The sequence below is a fragment of the Triplophysa dalaica genome, chromosome 14 (assembly GCF_015846415.1).
Source record: "Triplophysa dalaica isolate WHDGS20190420 chromosome 14, ASM1584641v1, whole genome shotgun sequence".
In the NCBI taxonomy this organism is placed as follows: domain Eukaryota; kingdom Metazoa; phylum Chordata; class Actinopteri; order Cypriniformes; family Nemacheilidae; genus Triplophysa; species Triplophysa dalaica.
The window spans coordinates 22,934,216-22,950,126 of record NC_079555.1 but is presented as its reverse complement, the minus strand read 5'-3'; the positions used below and the strand labels follow the sequence as shown (position 1 = coordinate 22,950,126).

Genomic DNA, 15,911 nt, shown 5'->3' with positions numbered 1-15,911 from the left:
GGAGACTGAAGTGTTCCCACACTTTAGAACGGGGTCTCTTGCGTGCATTCTCCATTTATAGATCAAACACACTTTTACCACACGTGTAAGCTGAAGAGAACCCAGGAAACCAGTTTGTGGTTTGGTTGATGAAACACTTTTATACTTTTTGGGAACGGTGTTAATCCTGCAATTTACTTTTTGACATAGTAGTACTTTAATTAGCAATACATTACGTAAAATAATATCAATTAAATAAATAATTATAACATATTCCTATGGGACAGTACAATCGACATGCTTTGAGTTTGATCCCTTCATGATGTGTCGGTGAGGTAACAACGCTTTGTTTCCTCAGGTCATGTGACAGACTCATTTCAAGCAATGCTCCGGAACACTGTTATGAAGCACTAGTTTGTCGAAAATTCGATACATGTGTCGACACGTGGTGTCGAACAATCCATCCCTATATTAGCCCTCAGGCTGTTAGCATTATCAGGCTTTATTTACTGAATATTGCCCTTACTGCTTAACTCACTGTTCTCATCATTACATCACCAATGGTTTATGTTTCAGACGTGTGTGTGCGCCTCTGAGTGCAGATGATGAATCTTTCTTCGCTATTCAGTCAGAACTGGAAGCATTGGAGAAGCAGATCCACGATCTACTCGAGAGGCAAACACATCTGCGAGAACGTAAAACGGCACTGGAAACATCCAGGGCTTCCGCTCACAAAACGGCGGTAAATTTTCATCGTGATTGTAATACTCCTACCACTTCTACTCCACGTGTTTCTCTGCACAGAGCCCAGGCTTCAAGAACACGACGAGCCCCAATGAACTTCACTCCTGCACCGGCACACACACAGCGAAAGGCGCAAACCAGGACCGGAGCGATGACCTCTCCCCCACCACCGCCACCGGTCTTCGAGAACCCGGCTAGGAACCGCTTTGCCGCCCTCTGTGAGACGTAATGCAACGCTGTGGTCATCGGTGACTCAATCGTCCGGAACGTACGCGCTTCCTTCACTCAAGGTTAGGTGCGCACTCACTGAGCACATCAGCTTTGTTTTTACACATACCCACGTAACTGCTTCATATTCTGATTCAAGAGATTCACGAACACTTGACTCACGCAGGTCTCGATTGTCTTTTTCGCTTCAGTAGTGAATTGGGACTACAACTGTCAAGTATGGAAGAATATTCCAAAGGCAGCAAAAGCAGGAAATCATTCAGAAGTAACCTCGCACTGTTGAACAATGTTCCTGTTCCTTATTAGAAATCTTTACATTTTTCTATTACCCACAGAATAAAATGTCAAGTCCCCAGTTCACACGTGGCAGTTATACAATTTTATAAATCAGTTCTCGATTCTGATTGGCTGATAGCTGTGAGATATTCCCCCAGGATCATCACAGGAACTGACCGTTGAACCGCTTCACTGACTGTTTGTATCACTCCGCCACTAAAATATCTCATACTACACTGTCCTCGCAACTGTGCTACTCTGAAGAAGTTAGATTGCTAGCAAACAAACACAGGAAGCAGTTTATCCTTTCCAGGATGTAAGCTTTCTCTCTTTTTTTTGTAAAACTAGCATACAATAAACAAGCTATGAAATTACTACCTGCACATTAATACGTTTGGGCAAAAGGACTTTCTTTCATTATCATTGTATCGATCACAGTTTAACTTCCAAGAATCAATATTATGTTAGCAAGTAATATGAAAGCTTACAGATAGTAAAAAAAGACTTACAGGCATATCTTTCTCCAAGCAAATATTGTTGGCGTTGTGAACTGAAAATAGGCTACTGCTGTATGATAAATGAGATCTACAGGTGAAACTCGAATAAATCGAATATCGTGCAAAAGTTCATTTATTTCACTAATGGTTAGAATCTATGGGGCATTGCCAAGAGAAAGATGAGAGACATGAGACCGAACAATGCAGAAGAGCTGAAGGCCGCTATTGATGCATCCTGGTCTTCCATAACACCTCAGCAGTGCCACAGGCTGATAGCTTCCATGCCACGCCGCATTGAGGCAGCAATTGCTGCAAAAGGGGCTCAAACCAAGAACTGAGTACATATGCATGCTTATACTTTTCAGAGGTCCGATATTGTTCTATGTACAATCCTTGTTTTATTGTTTGCATGTAATATTCTCATTTTCTGAGATTGTGGATTTGGGGTTTTCATGAAGCCATAATCATCACAATTATGACAAATCACGGCTTGAACTATCTTGCTTTGCATGTAATGAGTCTATCTCATATATTAGTTTCACCTTTTAAGTTGCATTAGTGAAATAAATGAACTTTTGCTCGATATTCGAATTATTCGAGTTTCACCTGTAAATCACAACAATGCGCAAACTTCAATACTGGAAAATGGCCACTAGATGGCGGAAAAACACCATGATAATTGGAGGACGTGTTGGCGGTGTCTATAGCAATTGATTGACAGCGCTCTGCACTCATTGTTTAAAAATGTTACAGAGTGGGACGCGAGGGTCTCGATCAAGAGAATAGAAATGGGATTAACACATTCCTGGTGAGTTGACTTTTAAAAGTGTCTCTCAGCACAGCGCAAATATAAAGGATGTGATTGTTTGGCCTCGGTAGCGGAGGTATGCTGGGTTTGGATTCGTGGCGGAAGAAAGTAGTTCCCCATTTCCGTTAAAACTTGAGGGGCTTAAAGACACTCCGACGTTGTTTCTGGTTTATCTACACACTTGTGCGGTCGAACTGATGTATTCATGCAATATCGCTCGTTTATGTTGTGTTCTTATATCTGCGTGACGGTGATTGCCTCGTGCCTCTGGCCTAATCACAGCCATGATGATATAAAAACACTAGACGCACTCCTGCTCGAGCGATATTGTATTAATACAGAAATAAATTGTCATGTATGTCTACATGAGCCTCACACATGAACATACAGGACTAAGAAAAAGGTTTCTATGAATAAATGGATTTGCCGATCGAAACACATTCATTAAAATGTAAATAAATTTTAAGCAAAATTGACACACAGACCGCGTTTCCACATTTGACCACGAGATGGCGCTGTTGTGAACAGTTTTGAAAAGCTTCGAGTAATGAACCATTTTATGATACACTTGAGGGAAAAGCTTAATTTCAACATCACTAGTCTGGGTTCTTGTCAGAAAGGGGCATCAGCTGCATTCCCCAATAAATAAAATATCGAAAGTTTCTCTCGTGTTTTACTGTTTGAACTGTTCATTCGTTCAAATTCCTTCATTCAAGGGTGCCGCCGTGTTTGTTTACGCTGCAAAGCATTCTGGGAACTGGAGTTTAGGGATATGTGAGGGGAACGCAGTAAATCATTGTTTGTGCACGTAGTCCAATGCACATTCGCGATATATAAATATATTTAGTAGTTCATTATATATACGTTGAATAAATAGCGACTTGCTGACCTAACGTCTTTACTAGCACGGAGGTACTACAATTCCCAGAATGCTGCCGCGTAAACAAACATGGCGTCGCCCGTGCCTGAATTACAAACAACCCACAACACAACTTTAAGGTAAGAATCATTTGTTTTAGTGAATGTCGAAAATAAAAAAACACAAAGAGCACAACATGAACTATGAATCTTTCTTGTGTTAGGTTATTGTACTTGTTTGTTGTTAACTGTCATTGTCCCGTATATGGGAAACATAACGCGAAGTTTGCGTCAATATTGTGCGTTAATTTCTAATCGAATCACGACAAACTATATATTATTGGAAAGCTCTGAGACTCTTGAATACACATCTGATCAGTGTCTCGAATAATAATCTATTTCAGAAGAGAAGCTGAAGCACAAATGATAATTGATTCATAAATTAGTGTGCATCAAAAGTATAGTTTCATACAAATGTATTGTTTCATATTGTTTCTGTGCTTTTGTATTTTTCAATGTGTCTGTTAATTGGAAAATTAAAAAAATAATAAACAAAAAGCATCTCAATGTCTGTTGTGGTCAAATTTCAGACCAAGTGTTAAAACCAATGGAAGCCTATGGGCCCCCTAGTGGATTTTGGTGGTAGGGCGGCTAAAAAACTCACAGACCCCTCCAAAAATAATGTGCTGTATCATGACCAAACTTGATACAACACTTGGTGACCCTTTGTTCATAAGGTCTAAAGTCTGGTGAAACTGAGGCTCATGTGCACTCACTTGCTTTGGTAAACTTGAACAAAAAAGTCACTTTAACAAAAATACAAGTATATGTACTATAAATTAATTTCACTTTATTTTAAATCTTGTTCGAAACTGACATGATTGATGAAGCTCCTCCCAATTTCAGACCCTCCCTCTCAGGTAGATATAAACGAGGAGACCCCACAGGACCAGTCACCCACTTTCTGCTAGAACATCCGACGCAGATTCTTTTGATGCAGTTTTTGGAAAACCTTCTTCTTCAATCAAGAATGGCTTCTCAAAGGTAAGTTGACAAGATTTGTATAGCATTTTTGTCTTGTTTTCTAGCAAAAATAAATAAAAGCTCAAGAGTTTAAAAGGGTTTCAAAGGGGTGAAAGTAACAAACTTTTTTTTTCTGTCAAGATAAATATTTGTTGATGTTTAATGTTCAGTTATCTTTGAACAAACTACTGCCAGTAATACTGTAATGTCTACAGAAATGGTTAACAGTGTTTTTTAATTCATTTATTTAAGAGCCGTAAATCAGTCATAATTTGATCAGCACTGGACCTGGACTGATTCTGACTCGCTAATGTCTCCATTCACATGATCATTATATCAAGCTGCAGCTTCATTCACACATCTGAGGCCATCGCTGAGCTGGTGGAGAAGGCCAAGGCCAATTCTCTGGAGATTCTGCAGTCTGGCATAGTCTTCAGTTCTGGCCACTTGGCAAAGATTCACACACGCGAAAACAAAAATGGCGGCGGCGAAATGGGTGGACACATTCAGATCAAGTGGCGGAAATATAGTAATAAGAACTACTTTTTACATCATTACATGTTTTCTGAGTCTGCAGAGGCACAAGAGACCGGATTTTAGCATTTTAACATGGAAAAAGTCTGTTTTTCATGAAATAACCCCTTTAACATACCTTTGCTTTCATTTAATTGTAGACTAATGTCACAGGGTCACCAGGGCCGGAACCTCTTTTTTTGGAGTTGTTTTTTGGGTAATGTCCGGACGCACGAACGAGGCGGAAGCGAAGCTAGAATTGATTGAGCGAAATCACCGACACGTGTGAAGGAGAAAACCCTGAACGAGGATTGGGGCGGAGAAGCATTAAAGACGCTGACATTGGAGAAGAGGGAGATTGAGAGGGAGGAGAGAAACAGTGGGGTGCGAGAGAGGGGAAAGAAACAGCGGGAGAGGCAGTAAGAAGTATAAGGACTGAGGACTGAAGGAGGAGGAGGAATGATTACATCTCCATTTACTAAGGTGTCCATTTGAGCCCGAATACTGCCTTATTCATTGAGGTTTGGAGTGATTGCAGTGATGTGCTGATATTTTCACGGGTGGACTGGAGTCTTTTGCTGTGTACACACACGAGTGTGGGAACCCCGCAGATTGTTCGGGTGATTGAGCTCACCTCTCTATGAAGTCCAGTCCTGTGAGTACGAAATACAGAGTTAGAGCTTGATACCTTCGTCTGTCTTCTGTCCGTGCTGTAGCCAACGGAGCTGCTGAGTTGAGCTCACCTCTCTATGTAATCCAGTCCTGACTTACTGAGCCAATGTGTGTTGGAGAAACACGGAAAGAGGCGTTTTAGAGCCGCTGAATTGAGTTCGACTCCTGCTGAAATCCAGTCTTTCCTGTGGAAAGGACTTACCGAGCCAATGTGTGTTGGAGAAACACCGAAAGAGACTGCTTGATTTTTAAAGGGGACATTCTTTTAATAAATAAAAAGTGTAAATTATATCTCCTGTTGTCCGTCCTCTTCTGTCCTGCGGGGTAGCTCCTCCTGGTGGTACGGAACCGAGTCGGGGGGATGTACTCTTCCCCCCCTACCCGTGACACTAACATCATGTGTTTCAAGTTTATTCCTGTACTCCACCGCAGACAGTCTTCTCACCCAAGACGCAAGGCACAATGCGCTCACTCTCACGCACGTCCCATTCACACCTCCCCTTCTACACCTCTGTTGCTCTCCTCCCACTTATTGCAAAAACACTGTTAAGGGCAGCTTTCAACCAATCAATGGAAATCCTCAGTCCTATTGCTGCTAGACCTATCTGCAGCGTTTGACACTGTCAATCACCAGATACTGCTAGCAACCCTGTCATCTCTAGGAATCTCAGGCACTCCTCTCCGCTGGTTCAAATCCTACCTCTCCGGCAGATCCTTCAGGGTTTCATGGAGGGGCTCGCCGTCCACTGCTTACCACATGATCACTGGGGTCCCTCAGGGATGAAAGAGCATCACCTCCAGCTGATGGCATACTTTTACAGCTTCCTACACTCCTACACCCCATCAAGATCCCTCCGGTCAACCACATCTCTCACAACATTCAAAAAACGACTTAAACCTCATCTCTTCTTTGAATACTTGACAGACAAATAGGAAAACAACTAACCCTCTCTCTCTCTTTCTCTCAACATGTTTTGGTCTAGCTTTTATTGAAACTCTTAACTTTGTATTAGCACCTGTTGTATTATTGCTCCTGTATGACATCATTGCGTATTGCTCCTGAACTCTCTGTAAGTTTCTTTGGATAAAAGCGTCTACTAAATGACTAAATGTAAATGTAATCTTTTGAACCAATTTGATCAGATCATATAACAGATATGCGCGAGCAAGTTATTTAATACACTTTTATCTTTTTAAAAAGGGACGATTTGCTGACGAAGCCAGGGCAGCTTACACCAAGCAACTGCTGGACTGTGCTGGAGAAGGCCAAGAGAGACTTCCTTGCCGTCATTGTTGAAGGTCTTCCCGAAGAGAGCGTTTGAGGACACAATGGCAGTGGTTATCCTTTAACATCTCCAGCGGCCGGGAGTGGTCGAGTATCTTTGTAGTGTCTGCATTGTGTAACGGCTAGGGCTGGGCGATGTGTTGACATTTTTTTATGGATAATCGACTTTAAAATCATCACAATATCTGATAATATCGGGTGTGTTTGACTTCATGCAACGTTCGGAGACGATCAATCTGCGGATACGGATCGGGAGGGAATTCCTTCTGGACCAGCCAAGTGTGTGCACACACACGCGCACAAACCAGTGTTGCAGTGACTTCTTTCGTCAGGTAAAGCATGTAGATAAACCATAACGCTTTTATACAGTAGAAAAATGTTGCAGTTCTGAAATTTCATCCTACCCATCAGATTATCCAACCCGGCATGCGCACATCAATGTTACGTCATTCTTTTTGCTCTATAAAATAATTCTGCCTGTTTATTTTATACTGCTACGGGAATATGATAGATAAAAGAATGATTTAACAATGAAAATACACTAACCTATACAATACACCTATAGTACACTTTGATTGGGTGTTGCGCTGTAAATTAATCCTACATGTTTCCTTTATGCTGGTAGGATAATCTGACAGGGTATTTATGCTATAAATGTATATGATGTGTTTATTTTTAGATGGTAGGACTATCTGACAGCGTATTTTGCATTGTGAAATCATCCTACCTGTTTATTTTGTTGATGTGGTTTAGATTAAATTAAAATGAAAGTTTTGCCCTGCGCTCTGGAAAATCTGACAGGGTAGGACAATTGGAACAGCGGTACAGCCCGCGAGCGTGAGGTTTTGCTTTACCCACGCAGCTCGTCTTTCTCTTGCTCTATCTGTGCAGCGACCGGCCACAAGAGCACAAGTTCATCAGATTCATGTACGTTGTCTTTATCTACCAGAAAAAAAACAGAACTTGATCTTTATTCGTGTTTGTCTTCTGCCAATAGTTGTTTGGTGCTTACTATGAAGGGATCAGGCCAGAACTTCTCAACGGCCAAACACAGAAGAGAACATGGGATGAGGCAGAAGGACTAGACCGCTCCTTCATTTCCAGCACAGGGAGGCCGATCTTCAACGCCTCCAATGACATCAACCGGCTTCACGTCAATTCTCTGAAATGAACTTCTCTTAGTCCCAGGTCTTGTAATAACATGTTGTTTACATATTTCTATTTAGATATGGAGTGAAGCCGGTCACCAGTCAGATGGCGAGGAAGGTGTTTGAGACTGCCGCCAAATCTCAGGGTGACTCAGAAAGGGATTTCGTGGCAGATTACCACACACATTCCACCGCCACAGCAGACAAGCATTACCACATGAAGACACTGAAGGATGTGATATTTGCTCGCAAACTGCTGGGCCAGCTGGCTGGTGAATCTGGGTAAGCATGGTTGTATCATCTCAACACAATTGAATTGTTATCAATATTCTTACATGTATGTCTATTGTTTTTATTAGATCTGAACCAGAAGCACAGTTTTCGATTTCCAAAACAAAATCAAGTCATTGGTTGGATTACGTGCGGATGATGTCACTTGCTTCCGACCTTCGTGTTGCCTTGGATACAGGGGCGCTCTGCTCTGTCTCGGTCACTGTCATCGTGCTCTTTGCTTTTTCGATTGAGACATTTTTCTCTTAATCTTTCCCATGTAACACCATAAGACGGTTTAGTAAAAATGCTCAAAAACAATCAAACGAAGCGTCGACCCATTCAATTCAGTGCTGCCTTATGTTTACGAAACTTCAGGCTCATTCATGTCTCCAAACTCCTCCACATTTCACGTTATAATGTCAGAATAGGTCATTGTGTGATTGTTTAGAAAAGGACTACGAACAATGTGTGATTATGATCGTATTGCTTGATCTGCCTATGGCGACTCGTCATTGGCTGTTGCTCTGACTAATGTTGTGAAAGCTTAGATAAACTAAACTTGGCTCTGTACACTGTAGTAGGCTTTGAGAGATGTTTTTATTGCTCTTATGCTTTTTGTCGTCCCAGTGTTTACCCAACTTGTAAGTCGCTTTGGATAACAGCGTCTGCTAATTGACTTATTGTAAATGTAAAGATCAGTTGTTCAATGCAGAAAGAAATCACGAAGACCAAGAAGCCAGCTTCATAGAAGCTCAATCTTTATTTGCTCGAGCAAGCAAAGATGAGACACACAAGAGTTTATCTGAAGATGTCCAACAAATACATATTTGACTCCATACTTTATACAGAACTTTCATGCTGTTTCTTAGAGAATTTAGAAGCAAGTGTCCGCCAATCAGGTTTCACATGATATCACCCTTTTGTTAGCCCGTCCCTCTTCTGGGTTGTTACACTTTTAAAAGAAAAAATATTAGCAGGTAGTTAAACACCATTATGTTATCTTCTTTACCAGACATCTTTCTTGGGCTTATCAGACGGTATATGAAGTACTGCAGTTTCAGAGTTTAACCAAACAATGAGCTCATGGTTAAGTGTAATTTTCTTTGTCCGTGAGTTTGTCTGGTGTGAAATGTGAATTTATTCATGAAGTTAATGAATCAACTGAGTTTACTTAACAAGTGATGATTGATCTTTAGTGATGACACCTGCTGTCCATGATCAGAGTCCACTGAAGAAGTGAACAAGAACAGGAAAAAACAGACAGTAGCCACACAGATTCATGTCATATACATACACAATCAAATATTCTAACAAGATACATATTTACATTTCACTAAATGAAACTCTTGACTACTTTGAACACAACTAAAGCTCTACTAATTATATTCAGTGTTGCTGATGTTTTTTTATTGAACAAGTCATTAAAATTCTAAAGCTGTGTTTTAAATGTACATCGTGTTAAAGTAATGCACAGTCCTGTCTTTTGATTGAGTAGAAGCATTAGTATCTGTGAGAATCTGGATTTCGTCCTGTCCTCCACAAATACTGCATCTGTGTTTATTCCAATATACATCATATGTATTCTTATTATTCACTTCTATTCATAATATTTGCTCCTTACTTTCTTGTTGTTTAACCTCGTTGAAAGTTGTATTATGTCTTATGCTGTCTTATGTTGATATAAGCATCTGTTGTTCTCCATATCAAGGTTCCTAATGATGCCTATGGACGATTGTTTTGTTATTGTAATATTAAATATGTAATCATATCTGATTGTTCAGGAGGAAAGACTAAACAGAAAGTCTGGTGATTTTCCACTGTTTTGGTGGTTTTATATGACGCCTCCTGAGGCAAACTTATAAGTATTAGTCCTAAAATAATAAACTTTGGACTCTGATTGAAGAAGCACTTGTGTCTGTGTTAAACTTTGTCTCCAGGCCTGAAACTCTGTGTTCCGTCGACTAAACTCTGCAACCGTAGAATATTGTTTAGACAAGGGGACATAAGAAGTTTACATTCTTTCAGCTGGGGGCTCGTCTGAGAGGAGACTTTTCTCTCATTGAACCAAAGAGAACAAAGACCTCTGGGGTGCACTGACGATCGGTCACAGACTTACATTAAAAGGGGTAAGTGTTTTTCTATACAGTTCTTTATGACTTACAGAAATCTAACGCTTACCCTGTAGGATTCTTGTGTGTTTAAATTCATGTTAGTGGGAGTTGATTCTCCCATTGTTGTGACAGCGAGGCTGGCAACACTAATTACTAAAATAATTATTAACGCACGAATATGAATAGGTATATGCAGTCTTGATCACACTGTAATTTGGGATCGAAGTGTTAGCTTTGAGGTAAAGGTTATGTTACTAAAAAAAAAAAAAAAAACTGTTACTGCATGTATTGAAATATTGGTGTCAGAAAAGGACGGTGAATTTAATATCCACCTCTGATCACAATATAATACATGCAGCACTGTTGAAACGGTTGGTCGATTGAACACGAGGGTTTTTCTTTGTTTTGTCTGTACTGTACTGTTTTATCACCGCCGGGTATATATAGAGTGTAAGATGGGAAATTCTGTTTCAAGGCCACAGCCAGGCGAAACGCCAGTCGCATTTATGTATAGAAATAATCAAGGATTTTATACAGATCCATATGTTAGCAATCTCGCAGGATGGTCGGAGGGAATAAAACCGAAAATTGATTTTCCCTATCCGAGGGAAGGTTCATTTGCTGATGAGTGTATGTTACTGGCAGGGGGCATGTCAAATGGAGGTTGGGGAGACCCAACATGGGATTATCCATACATGAATAAAGCTTATGCAGTATGGAAAGACATGAAAAAGGTTTGGGACCAGGGTCCGGAAAAATCTAAAATTATTGCGTATGCAAATCAAAACCAGTGGCCATTTGAAAAGCCACCGGGATATACGAACCCTTGCCAGACACAGTTTTCTCCCTCTGCACCATCACTGCCGATAAAACCAAAAAAGATAAAACCGGAAAAATTAATTGATAAACCTAATGTAACTACAAACCCTCAAAATTCAATGGTTTGGGTAAGAGCTGGAAACACGCTAAATGAAAGACCGTTAAGAATGTCTGATATGGAGGCGATCTGTAAAAGCTTGCCTTCTCCACAGGATGCAGGTAAATATGTATCAATTTTGCAAACGCATACAAAATATGGGCATTTTACAGGTAGAGATTTCCGAGCGGTGTTGTTAAGAACACTAGAGAAAGATGTAACAGAGGAAATGCTGATTGAAAAATGTCCCGCATTATTACTTGACAATGATAAAATCACAAATAGCGGTACAGCTGCAAACCCACACGTGATGTTTTGGGAGACGGCTGCTAATGTTGAAACATTTTTCAAACAGCTAAGAGAGTTTCTTGATGAACGCTTAGGGAATCAACAGGACTTATCATATGCTGCAGGCACTAAGCAGGCAGCGAAGGAATCAGCTGCTCAATTTTTTGTGCGTTTTAAGAAAGCATGGGTTGAAGATTCTAAATTGCCTATGAATAATGATATAAAGCCTCTATTTGTCAATACTCTGTTAAATAACATGAATCATAAACAAGCGCAGTTAATCAGAATAACAATTTCAAACTTGCATGATATGACTTTAGATGCTCTAGGAAAGCGAATCAGAGAGCTGGATAGCTCTGGGGGGTTTTCTGTAAAACAGGAACATGCTATGTTTACAGGCTATCCCGAAAAGAGGAGGACTGAACAAACAGCTGTAAACCCTAGCCAAAGGAAGAAGTCTGAGGTCATTTGCTTTTGTTGCGGAAGGAGGGGCCATTACAAACGAGAGTGCAGACAGTTGCGCAAGCCGATTTCTGGTGAGACACACACACAACAACCCACACCACCGAGCAGACATGAGACCATGGGTGCTCCATACCCAACCCAGTGGCCCTCAAATCAAGAATAGGGGTGCCCACAGAGTGATCAGAGTGATGTCAGTTCTGATTTATGTATGATGACCCTGACCTTTTCGAATAATGGGGAGGATTTGCCTTATTTTTTCCTTATGATAAATGGCCAGCCTCAAACCTTTCTCCTTGATACAGGCGCAGATGCTTCGTCTATGACTTCTAACAGTTATGAGGGTCCTATTACTAATCAAATTATTCACTCTGTGGGAATTTCCGGAACTGACATTATTTGTACTGTAACACCTCCTTTACAGGTTGCAGCCTCTGGCATTAAACCATTTTTCCACAAATTCACAATTATCCCAGGTGCTCCACTAAATCTTTTAGGTCGTGATATGATGCATAAATTAGGCATGGACATTAAGTTTACTGATAACAAGGTTGTTTTTTCCTTTCTGTCTAGTTTACAGGCATCCGTAGATCCTCTGCCTACTAGTGGACTGATAAGCGGCTCAAGGGTAACTCCCTCCGGTAGCAGCATATCTATAGGGGCGGACACCATGACTAACCCTTTGTTATGGTCTCAGTTCAGGGATGAAACTGGTTTCATTGACATGGAACCTTATCGGGCTAAACTTAAAACAAACAAACCCGTCTACATTAAACAATACCCTTTGTCTAAAGATAAGGAACAAGGCATTCAACATTTGATTGAAAACTTTGTCAAGCAGGGTGTCCTCGAACAAACACACTCACCATATAACACACCAATTAATCCTGTTTTGAAAGAGGATGGGAAAACTTGGAGATTAACTCAAGATTTAAGGGCAGTTAACCAGTTAATTATACCACTCGCACCAATTGTGCCTGATGTTTTGACTGTTATGAATTCAGCGCCACATTCGCACAAGTATTTCACAGTAATTGATTTGTGTGCAGCCTTTTTCTCTGTACCTGTACACCCAGATACTCAGCCTTTGTTAGCATTTACATTTAAGGGGAAGCAATATTCATGGAAACACCTTGCTCAGGGCTATGTAGACTCACCCGCTGTCTTTTCTGCAGCAGTGCACAGAACTTTGGCCAAAATGACTGATTTGCCTTCAACCGTGTGTGTGCTTCAGTTTGCAGATGACATACTCGTGTCGGGGGAGACAGAGGAGGACTGTGAAAAAGCATCTATAATTGTTTCCAATGTACTTGCCGAAACAGCCTCGAAAGAGAAACTGCAATGGGTTCAATTCAAGGTAACCTATCTGGGACATGTGTTGATGCAGGGTCTGAGAGCAATCTCTACAGATAGGGTCCAGCTGATCAGAAAGGTTAAGTCCCCACGAACAATACAGGAGCTACAAAGCTTTCTGGGACTAATTAACTACTGTAGACAGTGGATACCTGACTGTGCGATTCACGATAGGCACCTGAGGGGTCTGATAGATCACAAAGCTCCGCCAAACACAGCATTGGAGTGGACTGCGGAAGCTGATGAACATTTCAATGCTTTGAAAGCAGCCATCACGACAGCACCAGCATTGGGCCTGCCGGACTACACCAAGCCTTTTCACTTGCATGTTAGGGAGACCTTAGGGGTCCTATTGCAACTTCATGGCTCAACATATAGGCCAGTTGCATATCTGTCTAAAAAGTTAGATAACATAGTCACAGGTATGCCAGCATGTCTTCGTGCTGTGGCTGCAGCTGCTCTGATTGTACAGATGTCTGAGAAAACTGTGCTGTCACACCCTTTAATATTATATGCATCCCATCAGGTAGGTGTAATTTTACACAACATGCAAACACAACACATGACAGCGCAACGACGCTCAAGTTACGAGGCCACTCTGTTGGCAACGAAAAATCTTAGCATTCAAACTACAGCAAACATTAATTCTGCTTTGCTGGGTATTTTGGGTATGGTAGACATGGCAGATTTTAATGTTGAACATGATTGCATCTTTGAACTGACCACCTCTTACTCTTCTAGGTTCGATCTAATGGATACGCCCCTAGAGGGGGGAGAACACATTTATGTTGATGGGTCTTGTTCAAAGCCATCTGACGGTGTCTACCTCTGTGGCTATGCTGTGGTTTCCGAGTCAGGAGAGGTAAAAGAAGCTTTTGCTCTAGATTACAATTCGGCTCAAGCTGCAGAGTTGATAGCATTAATCCGGGCCTGTGAGCTGATGACAGGAAAGAGAGTAACAATTCACACCGATTCTCGGTATGCTTGGAGTGTTCTTCACCATTATGCCAGAATGTGGGAAGCGATACGTTTTAAAACTGCTGATGCAAAGCCAATTGCACATGCAAATCTGATAGGACAGTTAACTGAAGCAGTTCAGCTTCCGCTCGAAGTGGCCATAGTAAAGGTCAAGGGTCATGCTCCGGGGGAGGATGAACAGACTATAGGCAACAGAAGGGCTGATGAAGCCGCAAAGGCAGCAGCCCAAGATCAGATTAAATCACCATTTCATCCAAAAAATGAATCAAAGGTAGCAATGACGGTGCACATAACGAATGTATCTGACATTGATATCAAATTCCTGCAAAGTCAAACAACACAGGGAGACTTAGAGCATTGGAGAAAATTAGTCAAGCAATTAGTCAATTGTACTGTATAGCCGATGTTCATAAAACAGCAAAGCTTGTTTTGGATGCATGCTTAACATGTGCTCAGGTAAATCCGCACAAATCAGCTAAGCACGATGCATTGACAAATCCGGAAGCTCCTTTTCAACATTTACAAATTGATTTTACGCACATGCCGCCAATAGGTAACTTAAAATATCTTTTGGTAATTGTTGATCGATTCTCAAAGTGGCCTGAAGCATTTCCGTGCGCAAAGGAAGATGCTAAAACAGTGGTAAAAATCTTAACGAAGGAGATTGTGCCAAGGTGGGGCGTACCGGCCAGATTGGAATCGGATAACGGGACGAGTTTCACGTCAAAGGTAACACAGCTCTTAGCAAAAACATTGTCTATTGATTGGCATTTTAATATTCCATATCATCCGCAAAGTGCAGCAGTCGTGGAGAGATGTAATCGAACACTGAAAACACGACTAACAAAAGCTGTACTCGATACAGGAAGAAAGTGGGTTGATTTATTGCCCGCAGTCTTGGCAGAAATAAGAATGACTCCATCTTCCACGACAAAATTGTCACCGTTCGAGGTACTAATGGGCAGACCTTTCCCGACCCCGTGGGTCAAAGGCCGGTCTGGTATTTCTTGTTTAGGTGATCTTCAGGTGATCCAGGAAGACTACGTGACCTCCCTAGTCGAAAAGTTAAATTCGATATGTGCTGATGTTTCTTTGTGCCATCCTCTTCCCTCAGAAAACCCTACTCATAACTTTGTTCCAGGACAAAAAGTTTTTGTGAGGAATCTGAAGCCAACAAAGGTTGGAGAACCAAAGTACCACGGACCAGCGACTGTGATTGCCGTAACACGGACAGGAGTTCTGACGGACTACCAGCCACAGTGGATACACGCGTCCAGACTGAAGTTGTGTTCTTCAGGAGAGCAGACAAGCTCCAATTTAACATAGAATCTCAACAGGGGATGCACCTTAATACATCTCAGGGTAGAGAAAGCACTGACTAAGCTGAGGACAGAACTACCTTTTGTGAGGTAGGGGCCACCCAAAGCAAGAAGATAGTAGGCCCATTGAGCCAACAGTGCTGACTCCGTAGCTTCCCCTGAGGTGCATTGAGGGCCAAA

At 41.4% G+C, this 15,911-nt stretch overlaps 1 long non-coding RNA gene across 5 annotated transcripts; it reads left to right on the top strand.

Annotated features, from left to right (window-relative positions):
- The first annotated feature begins 705 nt into the window (after nucleotides 1–705).
- On the top strand, nucleotides 706–10,212 carry LOC130435371 (uncharacterized). Of its 5 annotated transcripts, none has more exons than XR_008908814.1 (8): nucleotides 706–721; nucleotides 784–1,013; nucleotides 4,297–4,434; nucleotides 4,755–4,942; nucleotides 5,088–6,668; nucleotides 6,800–7,215; nucleotides 7,881–8,313; nucleotides 8,391–10,212. It is a non-coding gene; the product is annotated as an uncharacterized LOC130435371 (long non-coding RNA). The 5 variants fall into 5 exon arrangements; XR_008908811.1 differs by lacking the exons at nucleotides 706–721; nucleotides 784–1,013 and adding exons at nucleotides 2,393–2,532; nucleotides 3,981–4,174; XR_008908813.1 differs by lacking the exons at nucleotides 706–721; nucleotides 784–1,013 and adding exons at nucleotides 3,278–3,531; nucleotides 3,981–4,174.
- Nucleotides 10,213–15,911: the final 5,699 nt, after the last annotated feature.